General features: G+C 41.8%; 1 pseudogene; it reads left to right on the forward strand.

The window, feature by feature from the left end:
* Positions 1–977: 977 nt before the first annotated feature.
* Positions 978–1,292, forward strand: LOC122744719 (annotated as a pseudogene).
* The last annotated feature ends 13,533 nt before the right edge of the window (positions 1,293–14,825 follow it).

Here is a 14,825-nt window from a genome sequence, read left to right on the forward strand (position 1 = left end):
CACTTTGCATAGGCTGTTTCCTGTGCCTGTATGGCAGAAGGCCTGTGGACTCTGAGGTACCACCTGACACCTATCAGATTGGCTAATATGACAAAAAAGGAAAATAATAAATGTTGGAGAAGCTGTGGAAAAATTGGAACATTAATGCATTGTTGGTGGAGCTGTGAATTGATCCAGCCATTCTGGAGAGTGATTTGGAATTATGCCCAAAGGACTATAAAGCTGTGCATACCCTTTGATCCAGCAATACTACTTTTGGGTCTTTTCCCCAAAGAGATCATAAAAAAGGGAAAAGGACCCATATGTACAAAAACATTTATAGCTGCTCTTTTTGTGGTGGCAAGGAATTGGAAATTGGGGGGCTGTCCATCAATTGGGGAATGGCTGAACAAGTTGTGGTATATGAATGTAATGGAATTCTATTGTGCTATAAGAAATGATGAGCAGAAGTTCAGAGAAACCTGGAAGGACTTGCATGAACTGATGATGAGTGAGATGAGCAGAACCAGAAGAACACTGTACACAGTATCATCAACATTATGCGTGGATCAACTGTGATAGACTAGATTCTTCTCACCAATACAACGGTACAAGAAAGTTCCAAAGGACTCATGATGGAAAAGGCTCTCCAAATCCAGAAGGAAAAAAAAAAAGAACTGTGGAATATGGATGCTGATTGAACCATATCCATTTCTTTTGTTTTTGGTGCTATTGTTTTTCTTTTTGAGGTTTTTCCTTTTTGATCTGAATCTGACTAATGCAGAAGTATGCTTAATGTTATTATATATATGTATATATGTGTATATATATATGTATATATATATATATATATATAACCTATATCAAATTACCTGCTGTCTAGGGGAGGGGGGGAGGGAGGGAGAAAAATTGGAAATTGGAAATCTTATAAAAACAAATGTTGAGGGCTCAGCTCATGTGTAGTGGCTGTGGTGGCAACAGCAGCAGAGCTCAGCACAATGTCTCATACCATTTTGTTGGTACAACCTACTAAGATGCCAGAAGGCCGAACTTATGCTGATTAGGAATCAGTAAATGAATGCATGGAAGGAGTTTGAAAAATGTATGAAGAACATCTGAAGAGAATGAATCCCAACATTCCCTCCATCACATATGACATCAGTCAGTTGTTTGATTTCATTGATAATCTGGCAGATCTTAGCTGCCTTGTGTACTGAGCAGACATTCAGACATATCAACCCTACAACAAAGATTGGATCAAAGAGAAGATCTATGTACTTCTCTGTTGGCAGGCTCAACAAGCTGGCAAATAATCCAAGTGGCAGCTTTGGGGGAATGGGGGGAGGGCTTGGAAAACAGGTCTGTACAGCGTTCTGTAGTGGAAGCTTTGTATTATTGAAGTTCTGTTTCCATTTTGGTACAATCTAGCCAAGGTTGAAAGTATTAGGAGATTTTTGTTTTGTTCAATCTGAAGCCCCTGTTCCTCCCTACTTTCTTTTTCTTTTTACTAAGAAGTAGCTGAAAATTTCTCTTTGGTCAGTTAGCACTTGGTTACAGTTCTTCCTGCTGTTCATATCTGCTTCATAATGTTCACTGTATTTACCTTTCTGTGTGAGGGTTTTCCAGAATTTAGTTGTCTTCAAAACTCAAAGACTTAGTAGAGAGTACAATAAATGCTCTTTAGTTAAAAAACAAACAAACAAATGTTGAAAACTATCTCTACATGTAACTGGAAAATAATAAAATGCTTTTATTTAAAATTAAAAAAAAAAAAGAAGGCCTGTGGAACACGCATAGGGGAAAGGCCCATGCCCATGTGTGCTCTAATCCAACACCTCTTCACCTCGAATGCAATCCCTCCTCACCTCTTCCTCTCAGCATCCTTCCTTCAAGATTCTGCTCACCTCTTCCCTTCTACAGAAGCCTTTCTTGATCTTTGGGGTTGTTAGTGCTGTCTCCTTCTTGGAGTTGCTTTGTATTTACTTATTTGTGTACATGTGCTCTGCCCTGAGGAGATTGTAAACTCCTTGAGGGCAGGGACTGTTTCCTCTTTTTCTTTGTATCCCCAGGGCCTTGGTACATAGTAGATGCTTAATAAATGTTTATTAAATTTAATTGAAGGGGCAGCTAGGTGGTGCAGTGGATAGAGCACTGGCCCTGGATTCAGGAGGACCTGAGTTCAAATCTAGTCTCAGACACTTCACACTTACTAGCTGTGTGACCCTGGACAAGTCACTCAACCCCAACTGCCTCACCAAAAAAATAAAATAAAATAAAATAATTGAAGACCTGGCTATGGCTCAAGCTTAATAGATACTTAATAAACATTTGTTGAATTAAGAGACCTCTTAAAGCAACAAAACAATGTGCCATAATGACAAGAACTCCAGAACTGGGACAGACACTCGTGCTCTGGTGCTTAAGAGCTCCGAAATCTTTGGCAGATTCTTTGACTTTTCTAGGCCTTAATTTCATCATCAGTAAAGTAGGAGGTAAAAATACTTTCATTACCTACTTTGAAAAGCTATATGAGGATCAACTAGGATAATGTATGTAAAGTACTTTTAATCTAATCTCACTATTATTACATAAATGTGAATTTTAATAATTATAGGTAGATACAACATATATTAAGCAGGCAGCTAGGTGGTGCAGTGGATAGAGTGTCAGGCTTGGCTTCAGGTAAAATCTGAGTTTAGATCCTGCCTCAGATATTTAATAGCTGCATAATCCTGGGTGACACTTAAGCCTTCTCGGCCTTAGTTTTCTCATCTGTAAAATGAGGATAATAATAGCCCCTACCTCAAAGGGTAGTTATGAGGATCAAATGAAATAACATGTACAATATTTTATAAACTTTGAAGTACTGTATAAATGTTAATGTGTGTATATATATATATATATATATATATATAATTATTATTCCAGTAACTACCTTAAGCACCAGGTACGGTGGGGGTGGGGGAATTGATACAAATACAAGCAAGCAAGAAAGTGCCTGCTCTCAAGGACCTTACATTTTTTTTTTTAAGTGAGGCAATTGGGGTTGAGTGACTTGCCCAGGGTCACACAGCTAGTAAGTGTTAAGTGTCTGAGGCTGGCTTTGAACTCAGGTACTCCTGACTCCAGGGCCGGTGCTCTATCCACTGAGTCACCTAGCTACCTCTAGGACCTTACATTTTAATGAGAGAACACAGCAGATACAGGGGAGTTTGAAAGGGTTGATGGTCTAAGAAAGTACTATGGTGTGGAAGGATTGGAGGTCATTGTGAGAATGAAGAATAGGTTTAAGAGTAATAAGGCTAGGGGGTGGCTAGGTGGCGCAGTGGGTAGAGCACCGGCCCTGGAGTCAGGAGTACCTGAGTTCAAATCCGACCTCAGACACTTAACACTTACTAGCTGTGTGACCCTGGGCAAGTCACTTAACCCCAATTGCCTCACTAAAAACAAAACAAAAACAAAACAAAAACAAACAAAAAACCAAAAAAAAACAAAAAAGAGTAATAAGGCTTAACAGAGATAAAATGTTAGAATATTAAAATTAGGTAAAGGAATTTCAGTTATTGAACGTGGAGGTGGAACATTCGTGGGTGATGGCAGGAATTAGGTTATGATTCTGTGTGTGTGTGTGTGTGTGTGTGTGTGTGTATGTGTAGTTACGGAAGAGTGGGAGAAGTAGGTCATAGGAAGTAAGTAGATGAAAGAAGTGGAAAGTTAGGGTTTTTGAGAGAATATCAGCACAGATATGAAATCCCCTGGTATGAGGCTGAAGCTGATTGTGAGCCAGAGACTGAACTCATTGAGAAAGAAGGGAGAATGTCCTTGAGGTAGTTAGATAAAGGGGAATATATCAACTCTTCCTCTGGGCCCTATATGCCAGAGGATATGAGGGAAGGAGCAGTCAGACTTGCAGTCAGGATTTCAACTTAGATCCTCCATTGCCAAATGCAGAAATCTTTCTGTTCTACCGCAATAGGGGAGGCACCCAAAGGACACAGTGGCAGTAGAGGGCAAAGAAGAAAAGAAATAAGGGATCACTGGTGCCAGTTTTACCTGAAAGGGGGCAAGGTAAGGGGAGAGCGGCTGGAGCCCTTTTCTGCTGGTCCCTTGCATCGCCACCTGGAGTGGTTCCTCAGACCAGAGAACAAGAAGTCAGCCTATTCAAACCCTGGTGAGAAAACAGCTGGTCTACAGAGATAGATGGAAGAGCCTCAGGATCCTGGGAGGGGAGTGGCAGCCCAGGATCCAGGAGAGAGGAAGCAGAGGAAACAGGTCTGTCCTGAAATCTGCTGGTACAGAAAGTGCCTCCCCTGGGATGTGGTCTGCAGTCATTCTCTGTTACTTCTCTAATAAGTCTGGAAAAGTAGGTGGGAACCAGAAAGTGGAGGACTTTAAATGCTTTGCTGCTTGTGTTTTATTCCCGAAACACTGAAATTTGTTGAGTATAGGAGGACCAGGTCAAACCTAATTTATAATAATATAGCTGTGTGGCTGATGAATTGGAGAGAGGAGAGATAGGAACAGGGAATCCAGTTGGGAGGAGATTCAACCCAGTCAGGCAAGAGGTGATGATGTCCTTTACTAGGTTGGTGGAACTGTAAGTGGAGAGAAAGGGACAGATATAAGAGATGTTATAGAGGCAGAATCAGCTAGAATTGGGCAACTGGAATTGGGATGGGGTTGGGGAGTGATGGAGAGGAGAGGAGTCAGCTAATGTTATAATCCTAGATAATTAGAAGGATGATGTTGCTTTTGGCAGACAGGGAAGACAGATGGAAAGGTAAGGAGAGGAGGAAGAAGTGCAGAGGCTGGAAAACACAGGGCAATAGCCACTGGATTTCAAGATTGAAGGTACCTTCTTTTATTATTATTTATTATTCTCATTATTATTACTGCCAGAAGTTGCACAGGTAATAAATGGCAGAAGCAGGATTTGACGCTAGATCTTCTGGTTGCAAACCCAGCAATCTTCTTTTTCAGTCCAAACCTTATCCAAGACACCCCAGGGAATGTCCCTTTTGAATTTCAAATCTCCCAAAACAACAATTCTCCTCTCTTTTAAATTTCCTCCTGCTTTTCTCCTCTCCAGGACCCTTGTCACCAGAAGTACTCTTTTGGGTATGTTTCTTACTCTTTTTTAGTCTACATTGGGGTTTGGTATTATTATTTTTTTTTTGTGAGGCAATTGGGGTTAAGTGACTTTCCCAGGGTCACACAGCTAGTAAGTGTCAAGTGTCTGATGTCAGATTTGAACTCAGGTCCTCCTGACTCCAAGGCTGGTGCTCTATCCACTGCGCCACCTAGCTGTCCCTAGGGGTTTGGCATTATTAACATATTCTCTCTTATTTCCAGACTAGTCACCTCCCACACATGCAAGCCCTGGGCTACATGGCATAGTGTAAAGAATGCTGGATTTGGAGTCAACATTTCAACTTTGTGACTTACTACCCATACACTTCATTTTTCTGGGTTTCAGATTCTATGTAAATATGTAGCACTCCCTTTGGGTTCCTCCTACTTGCACTAGCAGGTGTGTTCCCCAGGGTACTGCTACTCATACTTTAATAGTCTTAGTAGCAGGCTACCACAAGAAGTTGTAGTTCTTTCTTTCTTTTTGCCTTTTTTTTTTTTTTTGCAGGGCAATGAGGGTTTTTGGTGAGGCAGTTGGGGTTAAGTGACTTGCCAGAGTCACATAGCTAGTAGGTATCAAGTGTCTGAGGTCAGATTTGAACTCAGGTCCTCCTGAATCCAGGCATGGTGCTTTTATCCACTGTGCTGCCTAGCTGCCCCTGGCTATAGTTCTAATACTATTGTTCATCTACCTCTCCAGGTTGCTGTTCAGTCACCTAATCAAGGAAGCAGACACAAAAGAGAAAGGGCAGACATGTGCCAGGTAGGAGATAGGGCTGCCACCTCTCACTCAACCAATTCTCAGCATCAGCTTTAAGTTGCCTCCTCATAGCCACAAAGGAAAGAGAACAAGGAAGGGCAGATGGCCACTTGTGTATGCCTATGCTGTGCTGGCTCAGCAGCCCCGAGGCATCAGTTATTACAGTTCTACAGCCAAATAGGAGCCATTTTTCCATTCTACATCACAAATCCCTGAGTCATCAATGTGGTCTCTTGGTCCGAAATCAGGCAGGGAATATCTCCATGTTCTCCAAGGATTGTCCTCATGGACCAGTCAATCTTCTGATTCTACCTATAAAATGGGGGATTGAACTAGATGACTTCCAAGGGCTCTTCCACTTCTTAATCTCCAATCCTTATTCTAGTGATATGTATGACTAGATGTCATGTGATGTCATGACTTGCAGTGAATTGGATTTAAGTGAGGCAGGGCTGTGCAGTCACCAACCTCACTTTCTCCTCCAGAGCCATCTGGGTCCAGTGGCAAGATATATAGCAGGATGACTGGAGATGGCTCTGGATGTATAAGGCAATTGTCGTTAAGTGACTTGCCCAGGGTCACGCAACTAGTGTCTGAGGTGAGATTTGAACTCAGATCCTCCCTACTTCAGGGCCAGTGGTCTATCCAGTGTGCCACCTAGCTGCTCCAGAGGGCTGGTCTTATATCTAGATTGAGGGGTGACCAATGAATAGCCCAAGAATTTCACTGGTATCCATAAAATATTAGAAGAATCAGAGGGAGGCCTCTAGAATATTGGGTAGCTTTTCTAAGGAAGATTTATGGAAAAACAGGAACACCAATTATATAGCATGAGAGGGTATGAATGGGTTTTAATTTAACTTAATTTTCTTTTTTATTTAGTATTTTATTTTTCCCCAATTACATGTAAAAACAATTTTTAACATCATTTAAAAAACTTTTGAATTCCAAATGATCTCCTTTCCTCTCTCCCTCCCCTCATCTTGAGGAGGCAAGTAATTCAATATAGGTTATCCATGTGTAGTTATGCAAAACATTTCCACATTAGTCATGTTGTAAAAGAAAACACGGACCAAAAAACTCAAGAAAAATAAAGAAAGTTAAAACAATTATGCTTCAAATGTGTATTCAGACACCAGCAATTCTTTGGGGATGGATAACATTTTTCATCATATATGTCCTTTAGAGTTCTCCTAGATGATTGTATTGTAAATGGGCTTTAGTCTACACTGTATATAAAGGATGTCCCCCAACACCTTAGTATGGTTTTAAGCTATGAAGCTACAAAGAGCAGAAAAGCTATAGGGCTGTATTTAGAAGGGATAGAAGCATCAATCGAGGGTTTTGTTTTTCAGGATGGGGGAGGCATGGGCAAGTTTGTAGGCAGTAGGAAATGAGCCAGTAGACAGGAAGAGAGTAAAGGATAGTGTGTGGATGACAGAGGAATTGATATTTTGGAGGAGATTGGCTGGGATGCAATTGCTTGAGGAGGTAGAGGGGTTAGCCTTGGTTAGGAGTAAGGCAAACTCATCATGTGAGAGAAGGATGAAGAAGGACAATGTGGCAGAAGACATCCAAGTGACAGGAGATAAAGAAGAGAGAAGGAGCTCACAACAAATGGTCTCAGTTTTTTTTCTCTAAAATCTGAGGCAAAGTTCTCAGCTGACAGAGTGGCAGGAGGGAGAGCCAAGGAAGGTTTAGAAGGGATGAAAAGATTTGGAAGAACCTCTGTGGAAAGTGGGATAGTGAGCTGATAAAAAGGCAGTATAGGAAGATTGCCTAACAGCAGTGAAGGCCCAATTGAGGTTGTGTAACATAAATTTGTAGTGGACCCAATCAGAACAGTTGCAAGATTTTCTCTAACTTTGTTCAACGGCATTTATGGGGGCGGCTAGGTGGCACAGTGGATAAAGCACCGGCCCTGGATTCAGGAGTTCCTGAGTTCAAATCCGGCCTCAGACACTTGACACTTACTAGCTGTGTGACCTTGGGAAAGTCACTTAACCCCCATTGCCCTGCAAAACAAAACAAAAAACAAAAACAGCATTTATGTAGGAGTAAAAGCAGTGAATGGTGGAAGCAAGCCCTTAGATACTTACTAGCTGGGCAAGTCACCTAACCTTGTGTCTGCCTCAGTTTCCTTATCTGTAAAATGGAGGATCATAATAGCACCTGACTTTCAATGTAGTCATACAGATAAAATAACATAATATCTATAAACACTTTACAAGCCATAAAGGTCTATATCACTGCTAACCATTAGTATGAATATTTCATCAGTTTCTAGTTGAAATATGGGACAGCTAGGTGGCACAGTGGATAGAGCACTGGCTCTGAAGTTGGGAGGATCTGAGTTCAAATCTCACCTTAGACACTAGCTGTGTGACCCTGAGCAAGTCACTTAACCCCAATTGCCTTAAACATCCAGGGCTATCTCCAGTTGTCCTCATGTATATCTTGCTACTGGAGCCAGATGGCTTTGGAGGAGATAGTGAGGCTGGTGACCTTGCACTGAGTGCTTTGGCAATGGAGACCCAGTGATATCTCTTCTTTATAAAGGCAGGGAAGTATGGCAGTGGATAGGAATATCTCAGTTCAAATGTGGCCTCAGCTACTTACTAGCTGTGTGACCCTGGGCAAGTTACTTAATTTTCGTTTCCTTATCTGCAAAATGGGGATGATAATAGCACCTACCTCCCAGGGTAAATAAATAAACACCAAATAAATAAAACAAGCAAGTAAGCAAATGAAATGGAAACACTCTTTGTAAATCACTTTGCAAACCTTAAGGCACTAGATCAATGTTAGCTATTATCATTTTTACAGTGTTGGTCTGTCTTTTTCTTTCATGGAACCTCCTCTACACCCCCATAACTGCTGTTAGGGACTAGGACACCTTCCTAAAATGGGACAGCTCAAATAGAACACACCGCTCTACATTCACTCTGTCTGATGGAGGCAGAGAATGGGACCCTGGCCCTCCTTTGTCCTGGACACTAGATTTTTATTAATGCCCCCTAAGAACCCATTTGCTCTGTTGGCTATTATGTTACACTGCTGACTCACTTTTACTCAGAGGGCCCAAGTAGCCTTGGTAACCTGGGTGAGCCAAGTGCACTGATGGTAAATCAGCAAAGTTTGTTTTCACTGCCCCCATTCCACCTGCTGGAGCTCCTGAAGACGCCAGTTAGCCCAGGCTGGGCTCTCTGCTTCCCATCTTTTCCTTCTTCTTCCTTTCCCCACCTCCCAACACATTATCCTCATCATGTGCCTCATTCCAGCATAAAACAAATGGTGGGAGCCTGTGGGCTACCTGAGTTCTGGGACTGGTTCAGTCATCACTTTTTCTGTGACCTTGGATTCAGCAGCCCTTCCCTGCATTGGATCCTAGAACATCAGAGTTAGGAAAGGCATTTTAGAGGACATCTAGTCTAAACATCTCATTTTGCGGGTGAGAAAACTGAGCCCCAGAGAAGGAAAAGGCACCTGCCCAAGCTCGAACACAGAGTTAATTGCTGCTTCTCATTTCTGGAATTCACTTCTTTACCTCCACCCTTTAGAATCTCTAGTTTCATTCACACCTCAGCTTAAACGCAGCTTTTCTTGATTCCTGTTGCTGATTAATGCCATCCATTCTGTGGCCTTTGGTGTATAATTCTTCATTGGCAAGTAATTTGCTATCACTACTCACACCCATCACACTTTTTTCTCAATGACCTTTAGCTTACATGGAGTTAATTATCCAGGGTTTAATGAAATATACCCAACTCCAACCCTACACACAAGGGTCTTGGCATGGGACTTACCTTGGTTGCATCGTAGAAGGGCAATTTCACTGTGTGATTTCTCTACAGCCTGATGAATTTTCTTTCTTTCTTTTTTCACTTAATAGCATTTTGTTTTTTCTCACTCACATGTAGTTTTCAACATTCATTTTTGTTTGTTTGTTTGTTTTGTGAGGTAATTGGGGTTAAGTGACTTGCCCAGGGTCACACAGCTAGTATTAAGTGTCTGAGGCCAGATTTGAACTCAGGTCCTCCTGACTCCAGGGCTGGTGCTCTATCCACTGCACCCACCTAGCTGGCCCCTCCAACATTCATTTTTGTAAGATTTTGAGTTCCAAATTTTTCCTCCCTCCCTCCCTTCCTTCCCCCCCCCAAGACAGCAACCAATCTGATATAGGTTGTACAGTACAATCATGATAAACACATTTCCACATCAGTCATGTTGTGGAAAAAAATCAGAACAAAAGGGAAAAACCACGAGAAGCAAAAAACAAAAAAAAGTGAAAATAGTATGCTTCAATCTTTCAGTTGGATGTGGAGAGCATTTCCCATCGTGAGTCCTTTGGAATGATCTTGGATCATTGTATTGCTGAGAAGAGCTAAGTCTAACACATTTGATCATCACACAATGTTGCTGTTACTGTATACAATGTTTTCTTGGTTCTGCTCACTTCACTCAGCATCAGTTCATGTAATTCTTTTCCAGGTTTTTCTGAAATCCACCTGCTCATCATTTCTTACAGCACAATAGTATTCCATTACATTCACATACCACAACTTGTTCAGCCATTTCCCCAACCCGATGGGCGTCTCCTCAATTTCCAATTCTTTGCCACCCACAAAAAGAGCTGCTATAACTATTTTTGTATATGTCAACCTGATGAAATTTAAAAGCAACATGCCTTACAAATCCCACTTGGTGTCAATAATTGATCATAATATCATACATTTATGTAGCATTGCATAGTTTACAAAACACCTCCTCATCAATTATCTTTAATCTGACATCCTGTAGAGTAGGCAGAGTGGGATTATCCCTCTTTTACAGAGTAGGTTCAGAAGATTAATGATTTTCCTAATTAAGCAAGCAAGCATTTATTAAGCACCTACTCTGTACCAAACACTGGGTTAAGTTCTGGGAATATAAATATAATGAATGAAAGTATTTCTGCCATAAAGGACCTTACCTGTCAGGGGACTCACACGATGGAACTCAAGTGGGGCTGGTGGGACATAAACTCTTAACATAGGACATAAAAGACACATAAGGAATTCTTATTGTTCGACTGACTGACTGACAGTCTAGATTTCTGTTCTCTACCCCACAGGATCACAGAATCAGAACTGGAAGGGATCTTACAAGTCATGTAATCTAATCCTCTCATTTTACAATCAAGGAAACTGAGGCCCAGAGAGATTAAGCAATTTGTTTAAGGTCATCCAGGCAGTAACTGATATAGCTGGGGTTTGAACCTGAGTTCAAACTCCAAATACAGTCTTAGTGTAGACTTTGGGGATATCCTGAATGATGCTGTTTCTGTCAAATCTTCTTCCCAGGACTTTATGTTGTTATGTTTCCCTCTGCTGTTTCTGCTGCAGATGAGGATAGCATTGAGCAGACATATGAAAAGAAGAAAAGGCAGAGCCAGTTGTGTGTCAAGATAGAAAATAGATTTATTGTTGTTCACTCGTGTCCAACTTTTCAAGACCCCATTTAGGGTTTTCTTGGCAAAGATACTGGAGTGGTTTCCTATTCCTTCTTCAGCTCATTTTACCTATGAGGGAACTGAGGCAAACAGGGTTAAGTTTCTTGGCCAGGGTGATACAGCTAGTAAGTGTCTGAGGCCAGATTTGAAATCAGGAAGTCTTCTTGACTCTAGGCCACTTACTCTATCCACTGTGCCACCTAACTGCCACCTAGAAAATAGACAATAGATATCCTCTGCACCCACATAACTATAAAAGGCCTCCCTGCTGTCCCCTGAAGAGAGGACATAGACTACTGAAAAAGCATGGATCTAGGCTGTTCTCTACCACCTCCTGCTCTTCTGCATTTGTTCAGCTAAGAGACTCCTGACCAGCTCAGGAAACTGTTCTTTACATAGCAGCTGAGAATTACCTTTACTGCCCTTGAAAATCCAACATAGACTTGAAAAAGTGATCTTAGCAAAAAAAGAAATGATTCAAAAGGATCACAAAAGAGACCCAGTTCAATCCACTAAATGTTTAAGAATTTATAATGTACAAAGGCAGTACATTTGGTGCTGGGGTTACAAAGACAAAAACAGGCAGCTTGTATTGGGTTAAACATTTATCCTTTTTTATTTTTGGTCCTTTTTGAAATTATGTTTTTATCAAAAATGGCTTGGGCTTTGCCTTATTTTAAAACACCAGGGCAGGGGAGAGGGTGGAAAATAAAACATATACACAAATTCCTGCTGATTTTTATGACTTTAATTTTCCTATTTTCAAAGGAAAAAATGTCTAAGCAGTAATAAAAAACAACAAAGATAAATTCCGTCTGTCTATTTATTTTGCCTCTGACTGGTCAGAAGAACCTTATAAACCAAAGAAAGATTAGTCCAGTTCTGGGCCATTCCACTTGATTCGAAAAGGGAGGCACTAGGAGAAGAAATGAAAACATTTAGCTGCCCCAGAAACATCATGGGCAAGATACTTTTCCCTCTCTGAACCAGCAAAGGGAATGTTAGTGGCTTGCTACCCTTAGAAACTAGTTGGTACAGTGGATAGAGTGCTGGGCCTGGAGTCAGGGAGACTCATATTCCTTCAAATGTAGCCTCAAGTACTTACCAGATGTGTGACCCTGGGCAAGTCACTTAACCCTGTTTGCCTCAGTTTCCTCATCTGTCAAATGAGCTAGAGAAGGAAACAGCAAACCACTCTAATATCTTTACCAAGAAAAACCCAAATGGGGTCACAAAGAGTCTGACATGATTGAACAACAAAAACCCTTGGAAGTAGGGTTCCAGGCTCCCCCACCTGATTCTATTTGCATTTTGGGCATTTTTGTAAAAGAGAAATGACATATCTGGGGAGAAGGACCACATTTATAGAGGGGCAGGAGTATATCTTAAAGAAATAAGAAAAGCTGAAGCAGCTAGGTGGCAAAGTGGCTAAAGCACTAGTCCTGGATTCAGAAGGACTTGAGTTCAAATCCAGCCTCAGACACTTGACACTTACTAGCTGTGTGACCCTGGGCAAGTCACTTAACCCTCATTGCCCTGCAAAAAAAAAAAAAAAAAAAAAGGAAAGGAAGGAAGGAAGAAAGAAAAGCTTCACAGGTTTCTACAATAATTTTCTCCTCTTCCACTAAGCCTACCATACCAGGCATGGTTCATTTCCCTTCTCAGAAACCAGTGTAACCACAAGGACACATTACTTTCACTTCCCCTTTCTTGTTTGGATTGGGGCTTTTCGATTGAATGTGAAGTGACAAGATCACAACCTACATCATATTTCAAGGTAAGAGGTTCCCACTAAGTCAGCAAATGTCCTGGTGATACCTCACACACCTGTGGCCTAGAAAAACTCCACCTTTTATGGTTCTGTTCCCAGAGCAGCCAATGGAACCTGGGGGCTTCCTTGGGCCTAGACCAAATTCAGAAACTTGGATTTGCCGATCATTGCAAAGTTGTCTCAAGTAGCAGAGAACTCCAATCAGTCAGTTGTCAGTCAGGTTTTTGAGAAGCAGCATGGTGTAATGGTGGGTAGCTAGGTGGCACAGTGGATAGAGTGCTAGGTGTGGAGTCAGGAGGACTTGAGTTCAAATATGACCTCAGACATTTACTAGCTGTGTGACCCATGGTAAGTCACTTAACCCTGTTTACTTCAGTTTCCTTATATAAAATGAACTGGAGAAGGAAATGGCAAACCACTCCAGTATCTTTGCCAAGAAAACCCCAAATGGGGTTTACAGATGAACTAAAGCAAACAGATTTAAGTGACTTGCCCAGGGTCACACAACTGGGTGAGCGTCTGAGGCTAGATTTGAACTCATGAAGATGAGTTTTCTTGATTGCGAGCCCAGTATTCTAGTCACTGGGGGCATCTTGCTGTCCACATTGGTATATTCTGGTTAAACTCATTGGTGTCAACACACCTCACCTGGTGGTGTTTGTTAGGGAAGCCTTAGTGGGAAATAAGGCTGTGGATCAGTTGATAAAATCCAACAAAGCTCTTGTGGATCACTCTATGACTCAAACACCCTAGTTCATCAATAGCATCATTCTCATCAAAATTTGATACCATTGATGACAAGGTGGGTAATGCCATTTCTGGAACACAGGTCACAAGCAAACTCATTGTCTTTGTTGGTACTGGGCAGACCTACAGTGACTTGCGTAGCCTTAATGCCAAGTCTGTGAAAGCCTAACTTGGTGTTGTACTCCATACCAAATCATGGCTTTTCCCTACCCTTTCCACCTGTGTGTCAAGAATGCGCTCTGGAATATGTGATCAGCTTGTCATGAATGTATTGTAAACACAGAGTAAAAAGCAAGTCCTGGGGCTCGCAATTTCCTCAGAACCTTGTCCCTGCCAGCCTCCACACCCAACCTAGATTCTCCATCTGCAAGAAGGATTGGATATGTTTCAGTCACTGCCTGTTATTCCTCAGAGCAGCCCTGTGGTCCTCCCCCACCCAACTCAGGGGTCCCCTTCACTCTATCTATACCGTACTGTCTCATCACGGCTTTGGGGCCTTTGTGCCTAATAATCAGCTTCAGATCCAAGTTTAATTTGGGACTTCCACCAAAGCAGCCCTAGCTCTTGATTTGGCACCGATCACTGAGACATACATGGCTTTCATTTCCTGCTTATGTGCTGTGGCACAGGATAGAATCCACCTCCATCAGTGTATGACATATTCTTCATTGCTAATTCCGACAACTGTAGCTCACCTGTCACTTTAAAATACACAATTAAGCCAGGGTGACCTCTTATAAGTAAAGTGGCAGAGATAAGTCCCTGCTTCCTTCAGATCTAAATTTTCTGAACAAGGGGAGCTGAGGGGCTGTATACGTTGGGTTTGTTAGTTTTTTTTGGGGTTTGGCAATTTGGGTTAAGTGACTTGCCCAGGGTCACACAGCTAGTAAGTGTCAAGTGTCTGGGGCTGGATCCTGAACTCAGGTTCTCCTGAATCCAGGGCCGGC

Source organism: Dromiciops gliroides, chromosome 2 (genome assembly GCF_019393635.1).
Source record: "Dromiciops gliroides isolate mDroGli1 chromosome 2, mDroGli1.pri, whole genome shotgun sequence".
NCBI classification, from domain to species: domain Eukaryota; kingdom Metazoa; phylum Chordata; class Mammalia; order Microbiotheria; family Microbiotheriidae; genus Dromiciops; species Dromiciops gliroides.